The sequence below is a fragment of the Choloepus didactylus genome, chromosome 22 (assembly GCF_015220235.1).
Source record: "Choloepus didactylus isolate mChoDid1 chromosome 22, mChoDid1.pri, whole genome shotgun sequence".
NCBI classification, from domain to species: domain Eukaryota; kingdom Metazoa; phylum Chordata; class Mammalia; order Pilosa; family Megalonychidae; genus Choloepus; species Choloepus didactylus.
The window spans coordinates 23,140,069-23,154,540 of record NC_051328.1 but is presented as its reverse complement, the minus strand read 5'-3'; the positions used below and the strand labels follow the sequence as shown (position 1 = coordinate 23,154,540).

At 40.2% G+C, this 14,472-nt stretch overlaps 2 protein-coding genes across 7 annotated transcripts in view; one reads left to right on the top strand and one right to left on the bottom strand.

Moving 5' to 3' along the window:
- Positions 1-14,472, bottom strand: part of NFATC3 (nuclear factor of activated T cells 3) — a 163,622-nt gene that overhangs the window by 19,577 nt on the left and 129,573 nt on the right. The gene's annotated exons all lie outside the window — the stretch shown is intronic.
- ESRP2 (epithelial splicing regulatory protein 2) overlaps positions 1-14,472 on the top strand; it is a 71,780-nt gene that overhangs the window by 28,960 nt on the left and 28,348 nt on the right. The gene's annotated exons all lie outside the window — the stretch shown is intronic.

Sequence of the window (14,472 nt, the reverse complement as noted above, 5' to 3'; positions counted from 1 at the left end):
ATTCTCTGATAATTTCTTTGTGTTTACTGTGGGGCTTAAAATTAACCTCTTAAATCCATATCAATCTTGTTTTTCTTTGATAGCACCATCACTTAAATAGGACACATAAACTATGTTCCTATACTCCTTCATTCCCCCACCTTTACATAGTTGTCTAAAATTACATATTTTACATTGAGTTCAAAACCACTGATTTCTCCTTAGAGTTTGTGTATTTTATATCATGTAGGAAGTAAATAGTGGAATTACAGTTCAAAAATTATTGACTTCTTGTTGTATTCCATTGTGGTTGGAGAATGTGCTTTGAGTATATTCAATTATTTTTCTTTTTTTTTAATTTTTTGAGGCTTGTTTTATGTCCCAACTTATGGTCCCTTCTGGAGAAAGATCTGTGATCACTAGAGAAAAATGAATGTCCTGGTGATTTGGGATGTAAGGTACTATGTATGTCTGTTAAAATTCTCTATATCTCTTTCTCCTTTCCCTGTCTCTCTGCTGGCAGGGCTCCCCCCCCCCCCCTCAGATTCTGAAGTAGGGCAGGTCTTTCATTGTCAAAGTCTCTCAGCATTTGTCTGTCTGTGAAAAATTTAAGCTCTCCCTCAAATTTGAAGGAGAGTTTTGCTGGAAAAAGTATTCTTGGTTGGAAATTCTTCTCTCAGAATTTTAAATATGTCATGCCACTGCCTTGTCACCTCCATGGTGGCCGCTGAGTAGTCACCACTTAGTCTTATGTTGTTTCCTTTGTATGTGGTGAACTGCTTTTCTCTTGCTGCTCTCAGAACTTGCTCCTTCTCTTCAGTATTTGACAGTCTGATCAGAATACGTCTTGGAGTGGGTTTATATGGATTTATTCTATTTGGAGTTCACTGGGCATTTATGCTTTGTGTATTTATATTGTGTAGAAGGTTTGGGAAGTTTCCCCAACAATTTCTTTGAATACTCTTTCTAGACCTTTACCCTTCTCTTCCCCTTCTGGGACACCAATGAGTCTTCAATTTGGACGTTTTATTTTATCTATCGTATCCCTGAGATCCATTTTGATTTTTTTCTCCATTCTTTCTTTTGTTCTTTCATTTTCTTTTCTGTGGGCTTCTAGGACACTGAGATGTTGTTCAGCTTCCTCTAGTCTTGTATTGTGAATATTCAGAGTCTTTTTAATTTGGCCAACAGTTTCTTTTATTTCCATACGATCTTCTATTTTTTTATTTACTCTTGCAATGTCTTCTTTATGCTCTTCAAGGGTCTTCTTTATGTCACTTATATCCTGGGCCATGGTCTTCTTGATGTCCTTTAAATGCTTTGCCATGTTTTCGTTCCTTGATTGTAGTTCTTTGATTAATTTTGCGAGGTACAGTGTATCTTCTGATATTTTGATTTCTGTGTTTGGAGTTGGATTCTCCATATCTTCTGGTTTTATCATAGGCATTAAGATTTTCTGTTGTTTTTGGCCTCTTGGCATTTGTTTTGCTTGATAGGGTTCTTTCAAGTTGTAAAAAAAAAAGGGATATCTAATTTTTCAGGAACACAGTTTGGTGACGTATACTTTCTCTAACTAACCAGCAGATGGCGTCTGTGAGTCACCTATATCCCTCAAGTCAGTTCACAACCTTGTTCCCGCGGTGTGTGGGGAAATGATTCTTGTGTGTTCAGTTGGAGAACTCAGTTTGGGTGTGTTGCTGGAGCCGTCCACCCTGAATGTGGGGCGTGTGTACGGGTGGCCAGGGAGGAAGGGCAGTTTTAATGTTCAAATCCCCCAGGATCCCGGAGATTCAAGGCCACCACAGAAGTCTAAGCCTTCATTTCAGTTCAGCCCCAGACCCTCTCTCTCGCTGATCCGCAAACCACCGGACTTGGTGTAGCGTCCCTGGGTTCTCCAAGCGGATCCCCCTTCCCAGCCATGATCCTCCAGGAGCTCAGCCAAGGGAATGCTATGCTACGTCACCAGTGCGCGCTGTCCCTCAAGGGAAGCCCCAGACCGCCAGGCCATGGGGCAGCGCGCTCTCAGCCTGAAGCAAAAATGGCCGAACGGGGCATCTCAGCTCCCCCCTCCTCGCACAGTTCCTCCTTCCCAGCTCCGGGACAACTGGTGGGGCTCTGGGCTGTGGGCACAGCCCCGGGCAGGAGTTTATCCAGCCCTCTGGGGGGCCAGCTGCTAGCCGCAGGATTTCTTTCTGCTTCCGGCTCTCCCCTCCGTTCCCCCAGACCCAAGGGTATCTGCTGCCGGCTATCTTCCCGGCCAGACACCGAGAGGCTGGCCCAGCCCCCTCTTGCTGTGTTTTACTGCGTGGTTCCCACAATCGCAGCTGGAGCCGCTCCTGGGTTTTTCCGTTTGTTTTTTTTTTTTTTTTTTTTAAAGAGCCAGCCGGTCTCCAAACACTGAACCCTGGCTTCCCCAGCCCGCTGCGTGGCTGCGGGTCTTCCAGCCAGCTTACTCACTCGTTTCAGAATGCCGACTCCCGGTTGCACCAAGTATACGGCCCCTGTGGAGCTAGAAGCCCTTGTCCAGCTGGTGCATCACTGTAACCGGTATTCTACGTCACTTTCTGGTTTTTAGCTAGCATTTTTCACAGAGGCATTTTTTTTGCCCTGTCTCAGCCAGCTGTCATCTTAGTTTCTCTCAATTGTTTTTAAATACACACTTTGAAATGAACTTAAACTTACTTTTTAGATTTCTGATGTGTTGGTGATTTAGTGATAGCTGTTTTCAGTTTCTCCCAGCTTATGTATAAATTTTATGTATAAATTTAAATATCAATGCACCACAGAAACAATTTTTATTCAAATGGAAGAAATAATACATTCATTTTAAAATGCTACAATTAACTTATGTCCATGAAGATACATAAGCACACCTGATATAAGAAATACAAGATCTTCTTAAATGCTTATTCTTGCTACACTGAGTCTGAAAATTAATTTTTCAGATTGTATGTTTGAGGGTGGTCATGTTAAGGTTTTGAATTCCCATCACAGTCCATTCAACATAAGGCACTTTCCAAAGCCTACACGGGCATTATTTATGGGACCTTTCTGCCTCTGGAATGAACTCATCACAAACATGTTTGTAGCTGGGTGGTACATGTGTGTTTCTCAAAAAAGGATTCATGAGTTACCCAGAGTCCCAGCTAACAGGTGTTAAAGGACAAAGTTCAGCATTTTCTACCTCCCTCCACCCCAGTGCCTATAAGTAGAGTAGTAATAATATCTCCTTCACGACACACTCTCTTCATTGGCTATGCATGGATTTCTTTTGTTTTATTTATTTAAATGCAATGAACACCAGAGAAATCACTATCCAACAGGTGGACTAGAACACTGACAATATCTACCTCTCTGTTCCCACTCCATACCAGCTTCCTGACTCCCCCATCCAAGAAAACCACTTGAATCTTGTGTTTATCATTCCCTTGCTTTAAAAAAGCATCTACTTGAAAGCAGGCTCTTATGCTTGTCACTTACATGCAGAATTGCAGTTAACTGAGGTCACGTCTAGAATCCCTGTTTACTGTCAAATTAGCAAATATCCTACATTCAGGATCAGCCTGTTACTGCACAGAGCCTGCAAGTGGTAGTGTCAATTTTCACCAGAGCAGCAGGTCAGGCTATATTTAACATGCATCCTCTTATCTGCTGAAGAGCTGGACTGTGACTCTGTTAGTGTGTGAACAAAGGTGGACAAGTGGGAAATGAAGGACTCCAAAGGCAAGTTGCAATGGGATTCATATTTATTAGCTCAATCACAAATTAAGTGAGCCTGTATCTAAAGGATTAGAACAGTCTAATCTCACAACACTATAATCTTGATTATAATGTTTAAAATACAAGTTATGACAATTCCTGTATTTGTTATGACATGAACTGTTTTAATGTATATAATCTGGCAAAAAAAGGTGGGGGGGACATATACACCATAATGCACAGATACGTTTTGGGAAAATTACAGCTCCAGGCACACAAATTATAACATAAGGGTAAAAACTCATTGATAATTTTGTAAGTGTATAAAACACTTTTATAGCAGGGGCAATGGTACATGGAGATAGCAAAGAAAAAATTAAGCAGCAGAAGTTTTGAACAATGTCTTAACTGGTTGAACAAGTATATATTCTAGCCTTCCAGGTGACTGTTTAAAAAAGAACACTCACTTCGTTGAAGGTTGGTATTCTGCTGTTGTTATTACCCCAAGGGATGCTCCCTCAGGAGGGAGTCACACTATTCTGAGGTAGAGAAATGCTTTCTAAGCTTGGAAGGTTCATATAAGGGACAAAAATCACCTCAATAAAACTGAACAAGGATAACTGTCAGCTTTAGATTTTTTTTTTAATCATCATTTTATTGAGATATATTCACATACCACGCAGTCATACAAAACAAATCGTACTTTCGATTGTTCACAGTACCATTACATAGTTGTACATTCATCACCTAAATCAATCCCTGACACCTTCATTAGCACACACACAAAAATAACAAGAATAATAATTAGAGTGAAAAAGAGCAATTGAAGTAAAAAAAGAACACTGGGTACCTTTGTCTGTTTGTTTCCTTCCCCTATTTTTCTACTCATCCATCCATAAACTAGACAAAGTGGAGTGTGGTCCTTATGGCTTTCCCAATCCCATTGTCACCCCTCATAAGCTACATTTTTATACAACTGTCTTCGAGATTCATGGGTTCTGGGTTGTAGTTTGATAGTTTCAGGTATCCACCACCAGCTACCCCAATTCTTTAGAACCTAAAAAGGGTTGTCTAAAGTGTGCATAAGAGTGCCCACCAGAGTGAACTCTCGGCTCCTCCTGGAACCTCTCTGCCACCGAAGCCCACCTCATTTCCCTTCACATCCCCCCCCTGGTCAAGAAGATGTTCTCCGTCCCACGACGCCGGGTCCACACTCCTCCCCGGGAGCCACACTCCACGCCGCAAGGGAGACTCACCCCCCCAGGTGCCCGATCCCACGCAGGGGGGAGGGCAGCGATCCCACCCCTCAAGTTGGCCCAGCCAGAGAGAGAGGGCCACATCCGAGCAACAAAGAGGCATCCAGGAGGAGACTCTCAGGCACAAATATAGGGAGGCCTAGCCTCTCCCCCGCAGCAACCAACTTCCCAAGGGTAAAACTTATGGTAGAGGGCTCAACCCATCAAACCACCAGTCCCCCATGTCTGTGGTCATGTTAGCAACCATGGAGGTGGGGTAGGCCAATACCCCTGCATTCTCCACAGGCTCCTCAAGGGGGCACTACATCATTTTTTTTTCCTTGTTTTTCTTTCTTCCTTTTTTTTTTTTTTTTAACTTTCCCTTCTTTTTTAAATCAACTGTATGAAAAAAAAAGTTAAAAAGAAAACAAACATACAATAAAAGAACATTTCAAAGAGACCATAACAAGGGAGTAACAAAAAGACAACTAACCTAAGATAACTGCTTAACTTCCAACATGTTCCTACTCTACCCCAAGAAAGTTACATAATACAGCAACATTTCTGTGAACTTGCTCCTACTATATCCATCAGAAATTAACAGACCATAGTCATTCCTGGGCATCCCCAGAATGTTAAATAGCTTATCTGTTCTTCTTGGATTATTGTTCCCCCTTCCTTAATTGCTCTCTACTGCTAGTTCCCCTACATTCTACATTATAAACCATTTGTTTTACATTTTTCAAAGTTCACATTAGTGGTAGCATATAATATTTCTCTTTTTGTGCCTGGCTTATTTCACTCAGCATTATGTCTTCAAGGTTCATCCATGTTGTCATATGTTTCACCAGATCGTTCCTTCTTACTGCCGCGTAGTATTCCATCGTGTGTATATACCACATTTTATTTATCCACTCATCTGTTGAAGGACATTTGGGTTGTTTCCATCTCTTGGCAATTGTGAATAATGCTGCTATGAACACTGGCGTGCAGATATCTGTTCGTGTCACTGCTTTCCGATCTTCCGGGTATATACCGAGAAGTGCAATCGCTGGATCAAATGGTAGCTCTATATCTAGTTTTCTAAGGAACTGCCAGACTGACTTCCAGAGTGGCTGAACCATTATACAGTCCCACCAACAATGGATAAGAGTTCCAGTTTCTCCACATCCCCTCCAGCATTTGTAGTTTCCTGTTTGTTTAATGGCAGCAATTCTAACCGGTGTTAGATGGTATCTCATTGTGGTTTTAATTTGCATCTCTCTAATAGCTAGTGAAGCTGAACATTTTTTCATGTGTTTCTTGGCCATTTGTATTTCCTCTTCAGAGAACTGTCTTTTCATATCTTTTGCCCATTTTATAATTGGGCTGTCTGTACTACTGTCATTGAGTTGTAGGATTTCTTTGTATATGCAAGATATCAGTCTTTTGTCAGATACATGGTTTCCAAAAATTTTTTCCCATTGAGTTGGCTGCCTCTTTACCTTTTTGAGAAATTCCTTTGAGGTGCAGAAACTTCTAAGCTTGAGGAGTTCCCATTTATCTATTTTCTCTTTTGTTGCTTGTGCTTTGGGTGTAAAGTCTAGGAAGTGGCCGCCTAATACAAGGTCTTGAAGATGTTTTCCTACATTATCTTCTAGGAGTTTTATGGTACTTTCTTTTATATTGAGATCTTTGGTCCATTTTGAGTTAATTTTTGTGTAGGGGGTGAGGTAGGGGTCCTCTTTCATTCTTTTGGATATGGATATCCAACTCTCCCAGCCCCATTTGTTAAAAAGACCATTATGGCTCAGTTCAGTGACTTTGGGGGCCTTATCAAAGATCAGTCGGCCATAGATCTGAGGGTCTATCTCTGAATTCTCAATTCGATTCCATTGATCTATATGTCTATCTTTGTGCCAGTACCATGCTGTTTTGGCAACTGTGGCTTTATAATAAGCTTCAAAGTCAGGGAGTGCAAGTCCTCCCACTTCGTTTTTCTTTTTTAGAGTGTCTTTAGCAATTCGAGGCATCTTCCCTTTCCAAATAAATTTGATAACTAGCTTTTCCAAGTCTGCAAAGTAGGTTGTTGGAATTTTGATTGGGATTGCATTGAATCTGTAGATGAGTTTGGGTAGAATTGACATCTTAATGACATTTAGTCTTCCTATCCATGAACATGGAATATTTTTCCATCTTTTAAGGTCCCCTTCTATTTCTTTTAGTAGAGTTATGTAGTTTTCTTTGTATAGGTCTTTTACATCTTTGGTTAAGTTGATTCCTAGGTACTTGATTTTTTTAGTTGCTATTGAAAATGGTATCTTTTTCTTGAGTGTCTCTTCAGTTTGTTCATTTCTAGCATACAGAAACATTACTGACTTATGTGCATTAATCTTGTATCCCGCTACTTTGCTAAATTTGTTTATTAGCTCTAGTAGCTGTATCGTCGATTTCTCAGGGTTTTCTAGATATAAAATCATATTATCTGCAAACAATGACAGTTTTACTTCTTCTTTTCCAATTTGGATGCCTTTTATTTCTTTGTCTTGCCAGATTGCCCTGGCTAGCACTTCCAGCACAATGTTGAATAACAGTGGTGACAGCGGGCATCCTTGTCTTGTTCCTGATCTTAGAGGGAAGGCTGTCAGTCTCTCACCATTGAGTACTATGCTGGCTGTGGGTTTTTCATATATGCTCTTTATCATGTTGAGGAAGTTTCCTTCAATTCCTACCTTTTGAAGTGTTTTTATCAAAAACGGATGTTGGATTTTGTCAAATGCTTTTTCAGCATCTATTGAGATGATCAATTGATTTTTCCCTTTCGAGTTTTTAATGTGTTGTAATACATTGATTGTTTTTCTTATGTTGAACCATCCTTGCATGCCTGGAATGAACCCCACTTGGTCATGGTGTATGATTTTTTTAATGTGTCTTTGGATTCGATTTGCAAGTATTTTGTTGAGGATTTTTGCATCTATATTCATTAGGGAGATTGGCCGGTAGTTTTCCTTTTTTGTAGCATCTTTGCCTGGTTTGGGTATTAGATTGATGTTAGCTTCATAAAATGAGTTAGGTAGTGTTCCATTTTCTTCAATGTTTTGAAAGAGTTTGAGTAAGATTGGTGTCAGTTCTTTCTGGAAAGTTTGGTAGAATTCCCCTGTTAAGCCATCTGGCCCTGGGCATTTATTTGTGGGAAGATTTTTGATGACTGATTGGATCTCTTTGCTTGTGATGGGTTGGTTGAGGTCTTCTGTTTCTTCTCTGGTCAGTCTAGGTTGTTCATATGTTTCCAGGAAATTTTCCATTTCTTCTACATTGTCCAGTTTGTTGCCATACAGTTGTTCATAATATCCTCTTATAATTTTTTTAATTTCTTCAGGATCTGCAGTTATGTCACCTTTTTCATTCATTATTTTGTTTATATGGGTCTTCTCTCTTTTTGATTTTGTCAGTCTAGCTAGGGGCTTGTCAATCTTGTTGATCTTCTCAAAGAACCAACTTTTGGTGATATTTATCCTCTCTATTGTTTTTTTGTTCTCTATGTCATTTATTTCTGCTTTAATCCTTGTTATTTCTTTTCTTCTACTTGGTTTAGGATTGGTTTGCTGTTCATTTTCTAGCTTCTTCAGTTGATCCATTAGTTCTTTGATTTTGGCTCTTTCTTCCTTTTTAATATATGCGTTTAGTGCTATAAATTTCCCCCTTAGCACTGCTTTTGCTGCATCCCATAGGTTTTGGTATGTTGTGTTCTCATTTTCATTCGTCTCTATATATTTAGCAATTTCTCTTGCTATTTCTTCTTTAACCCACTGATTGTTTAAGAGTGTGTTGTTTAACCTCCAGGTATTTGTGAGTTTTCTAAGTCTCTGATGGTTATTGACTTCTAATTGTATTCCATTGTGGTCAGAGAATGTGCTTTGAATAATTTCAATCTTTTTAAATTTATTGAGGCTTGTTTTATGTCCCAGCATATGATCTATTCTGGAGAAAGTTCCGTGAGCACTAGAAAAGTATGTGTATCCTGGTGATTTGGGATGTAATGTCCTGTATATGTCTGTTAAATCTAATTCATTTATCAGATTGTTTAGGTTTTCAATTTCCTTATTGGTCTTCTGTCTGGTTGATCTATCTATAGGAGAGAGTGATGTGTTGAAGTCTCCCACAATTATTGTGGAAACATCAATTGCTTCCTTTAGTTTTGCCAGTGTTTCTCTCATGTATTTTGTGGCACCTTGATTGGGTGCATAGACATTTACGATTGTTATTTCTTCTTGCTGAATTGCCCCTTTTATTAGTATGTAGTGGCCTTCTTTGTCTCTCAAAACATCCCTGCATTTAAAGTCTATTTTATCTGAGATTAATATTGCTACACCTGCTTTCTTTTGGCTGGAGCTTGCATGAAATATTTTTTTCCATCCTTTCACTTTCAGTTTCTTTGTGTCCCTGTGTCTAAGATGAGTCTCTTGTATGCAACATATTGATGGTTCATTTTTTTTGATCCATTCTGCGAATCTATATCTTTTAATTGGGGAGTTTAATCCATTTACATTCAACGTTATAACCGTGAAGGCATTTCTTGAATCAGCCATCTTATCCTTTGGTTTATGTTTGTCATGTTTTTCCCCTCTGTCTATTAATATCCTTTATTGTACCCATACCGAATCTCTTTAGTACTGAACCTTTCTCCAAGTCTCTCTGTCCTTTCTTTGTTTCTCTGTCTGTAGGGCTCCCTTTAGTATCTCCAGTAGGGCAGGTCTCTTGTTAGCAAATTCTCTCAGCATTTGTTTGTCTGTGAAAAATTTAAGCTCTCCCTCAAATTTGAAGGAGAGCTTTGCTGGATAAAGTATTCTTGGCTGGAAATTTTTCTCACTCAGAATTTTAAATATATCGTGCCACTGCCTTCTCGCCTCCATGGTGGCTGCTGAGTAGTCACTACTTAGTCTTATGCTGTTTCCTTTGTATGTGGTGAATTGCTTTTCTCTTGCTGCTTTCAGAACTTGCTCCTTCTCTTCTGTGTTTGACAGTGTGATCAGTATATGTCTCGGAGTGGGTTTATTTGGATTTATTCTATTTGAAGTTCGCTGAGCATTTATGATTTGTGTATTTATGTTGTTTAGAAGATTTGGGAAGTTTTCCCCAACAATTTCTTTGAATACTCTTCCTAGACCTTTACCCTTTTCTTCCCCTTCTGGGACACCAATGAGTCTTATATTTGGACGTTTCATATTATCTATCATATCCCTGAGGTCCATTTCGATTTTTTCAATTTTTTTCCCCATTCTTTCTTTTATGCTTTCATTTTCCATTCTGTCATCTTCCAGGTCACTGATTCGTTGTTCAATTTCCTCTAGTCTTGTACTATGAGTGCCCAGAATCTTTTTCATTTGGTCAACAGTTTCTTTAATTTCCATAAGATCATCCATTTTTTTATTTAGTCTTGCAATGTCTTCTTTATGCTCTTCTAGAGTCTTCTTGATTTCCTTTATATCCCGTACTATGGTCTCATTGTTCATCTTTAGTTCTTTGAAGCTGCTCTAGGTGCTGTGTCTCTTCTGGTCTTTTGATTTGGGTGCTTGGGCTTGGGTTATCCATATCGTCTGGTTTTTTCATATGCTTTATAATTTTCTGTTGTTTTTGGCCTCGTGGCATTTGCTGAACTTGATAGGGTTCTTTTAGGGTTTGTAGACCTATGGAAGTCCTTATCTCTAATTTATCAGATCTACAGCTTCGTGGAGTACACTTTCTCTAACTAACCAGCAGGTGGCGTCCACGAGCCACCTGTTCTCCACAAGCCAGTTCTCCCTTGCTTAGCCTTTTTGGTGAGTGGGGGAGTGAGTCTTGTGGGGCCCAATTGGTGTACCAAGCTTGCGTGTGTAGTTGGTGTTGCCTGCCCTGTATGTGGGGCGTGTTTCTGGGCAGTCGGGGAGGGGGGGTGGCCCAAACAATCAAATCTCCCTGGTGATCCTAGAGTTTTAAAGCTGCTGCAATAGTCTAATCCTTCAGTTCAGTCCTGCCACAGTTTGTCTCTGCCACTGACCCACAAGTCCTTGGTATTGGAGTATGGCTCCTGAGACTTGCAAGTGGGCCCCTCTTCCAGGCTGTGCACCCCGGGTCCTCTGTTGACGGATGACTGTGCTATGTCACAGGTGAGTGCCGTCCCCCCAGGGCAGTTCTGGGCTGCTGGGCTGTGTAGGGAGGCTCCCAGTCTGCTGAAATGATGGCTGAATGGGGCTTTGTTAATTCACACTGCTCCACCTTCCCAACTCTGGGACAATCAGCTGAGGTTGCAGGGAAGGCTAATGTCCACGCCCAGTTTTGTGGTGTGTGCCTGTTATTTGAAGCACTTCCGTCACACTGGGTTGTCTGGGGCAGCTCTGGGCTATGGGGCTGGCGATGGGCAGGAGTGTTTCCTGTCCACCAGGATGGTGGCTGTGAGCGGACACCCCCCTTTTCTTGGGAAGTTGTGGTGTTTAGTGAATTTTCTCAGCCACTGGATTATTGCCTTTTGTCTCAGAGCTCTCTTAGTTCTGCTCTTGACTTGACGTGCCCAAATTGAAAGTCTTTGAAGCTTTCTGTATTGGGCTTCTTAGAGTAATTGTTTTAGAAAAAGAAAAAAGGATTTAAAAAAAAAAAAAAAAAAAAGGGCCCTCCTCAGAGATCTAATGGGTTATTGAAATGCTAATAGACAAAGCAACCAGGGCCATTAAGGAAAGGTCCACAGGGCAGAGAGATCAGCTTTTCTTCGGGATTTGCATATGCGCCTTAGGGCCTGAGCTCCGCCCTTCCCCTTTCTGTGTTCACCAGAACTCCAAAAATCCTCTGCTTTTATTTTGGAGTTTTTCGTGTTGTTTTTTTCTTTGTATGCCTGTCTCCTCTCTGCTGGGCTGGCTGCTCTCAGATTCTCTGGTGTCTGGTCTCAGTCTATCTATGGTTGGAGTTTGGATCAGTAGAATGAGTTTCCGATAAGGGCTGCCACTGCAGTTCTCCCTTCTCCTTCCCGGAGCTGACAGCCCCTCCTCCCACGGGACTGAGCCTGGCAGGGAGGGGCGCAGGTCCCCTGGCCGCAAAAACTTACAGATTTCGCTGATCTCAGCAGTTCGACATTTTCATGAGTGTTGTATGAAGTATGCCCAAAGACAGATTGCTCTGTGGTGTCCAGTCCACGCAGTTCCTGGCTTTCTACCTACTTTCCTGGAGGAGTAACTAAAACATACAGCTCACCAGTCTGCCATCTTCCCAGGTTCCAGCTTTAGATTTTGATTCCAAAAAATCCAAATTCAAAAACCCAAGTATGGGTAGGAGTATGTAACTTAGGAATACTTAGGACTCACTAAATCAAGCATGATGGGGGAGAAAAGAAAGTCCCCTGTCCTCAGGCCATTTTAATAAAGTCTTCTGAACAAGGAAGATGACAGTCCTAATCCACTCTAAGCTGGCTATGAAAAGGAACTCAAGCAGCAGGGTTGAAACAGAGGGGAACTGCCATGCTGGTAAGAGAAAGGTAAAGTTGCTGGAAAGTTTTTAAGAATGGAAAAAGATCAGAGTTTCACACAACTGAAGGTCGGTTACTGAAGATTAGATTTGTTCTGCATGATTCCAGAGGCATCAGAGCCACATGAAACAAGGGCAGCTGGAACTCAAAAGACCTGAAGATGCTCCAAAGAAGTTGGAGAGGAAGGCACACACAGGAATATAGTATCATCAGGGATATAAGACTGTGAACTCCAGCATGAAAGAGGAGGGTGCAATAGGTATTAGACAGCCCTTAAAACTTCATTTAATTCTGAGTATTCATAATCTTAAAATTGACCTGGCTCCTCTCACAAACCAAAGCTCTATGGAGAAAATGTCATTCTCTTTCACCTATTCTCTTTGTTCTAGACCCATGCTAAAGCGTCATCCCAGAGGCTGATTAGAAACATGATTAAAGATATTGGAAAAACTCCCAGAGTAATGAATTAGAAGTCAGAAGACTTCGAGTTTTAGTCTCTACTCTGTCATTAACTCATTATGTGACCATAGAACGAATACAAGAGGCTATGTAAAATTCAGGTTCTTTATCCATAAAGTGAGGGAGCTGTATTAAGAGTATTTCTGCTCTAGAACTCTTGAATTTCTGAGTTGAGATGTACTGATATCTTCCCTATTAAATATCACTAAATTTATAATAAAAAATACGATGTTAATGTCCACACTTCTAAAACCAACAGTCAACTAACACATGAATGATTCCTGACAGACTCAATCTTACTTATAAACTTCAAAAAATAAAAAGCACATTTCATTTGTGTTCTAATGTTTAATTTGGTTAAAAGGGGAAACAGATATAAAATAGAAATAGGATTAACAACAATTACTTGGATATATTTAACTTGGATAGTGCAACTTTTAAAAAATTATTTGTGTCCTCTGGTTGAAGAGTGGAAATTACTTCGTACTTAACACTTAATATGTATGGTGTTCCACTATTCTGCAAGAATTTTTTTAAAAAGCTTGAGGGATTCCCTTTAAGCAGAGATCTAACCACTCTTGCTGGAAGGCAGCTCTAGTGCTGCAAGGAAAAAGACTGGACAGAAAAAATAATTTCCAATCTCAGCTCTGCTGCTTATTAGTTGGGTAATCCTCAAAAATTGCAACTTGATAAAAATTAGTCACTATCTACCTCAGAGACAGAGAATCAGTAAAGAATAAATTATACAACAAACAGGAAAATCTATACAAATTGAAGGCATTGTTTCAGTTTACATATCAATGACCTGGCACATCCCTATACAATTTTCAAAGCCATCTACTAAAATGTTTACCCTCAAGCCAGTCATGCTTTCCCAGACAAATCTCTATGTCTCTGCTTATATTGTCTGATTTATCCTCCAATCATCATTTACTGAGAACATACTTACTCATCCTGTAGGACTCAGCTCAAATGTCACTTCCTCAAGAAAACCTTGCCCAATCTTTCCTATGAATCTGTCACACCTCTCTGTTGATCTCCTAATGTGCTTTTTTTATACTTTAGTTATAGTGATTCAGACCCACTGCATGGTGTAACAGTCTTGTACTGTCTGACGGCAAAGCCCCGGGATACAGAGTGCCACATCTTATTCACCTCCCTTTCTCCTTGAGTCTGGGATTTGGGATTTTAAACCAGCTTTGCAAATAAAAAGTGAACGCAGCCTCTATAAAGCTGTAAAAGGAAGATGGCTGATCTAAAATTATTTTTCTACACTGGGGAGCAGGTTCTTTACTAGTGTGAATCTCCTCAAGGACAGGAACTCTGTCTTACCACATTCCTGGTATTTCCAGTACCTAACTCCCTGCCTGGCAAATGTATGGCATTCAACAGTGTTTACTGAACTAACACCCTTAAATTTCATTCTCTAGATAATATGACCTCACTATATTTTTTTGGGAAAAAAAAAAAGCCCTATTCAGCAAAGATATTAGTGCTAAGTGGCAAAATAAGACTTGAAAGCATAGATTTTCTTACCTATCCTTAAAGCCATACATGTATTAACACAAATAATAACAGCAACTTACTTAAAAAACCCAAATCACATGCTAATAAGCAGTCTACAGTAAC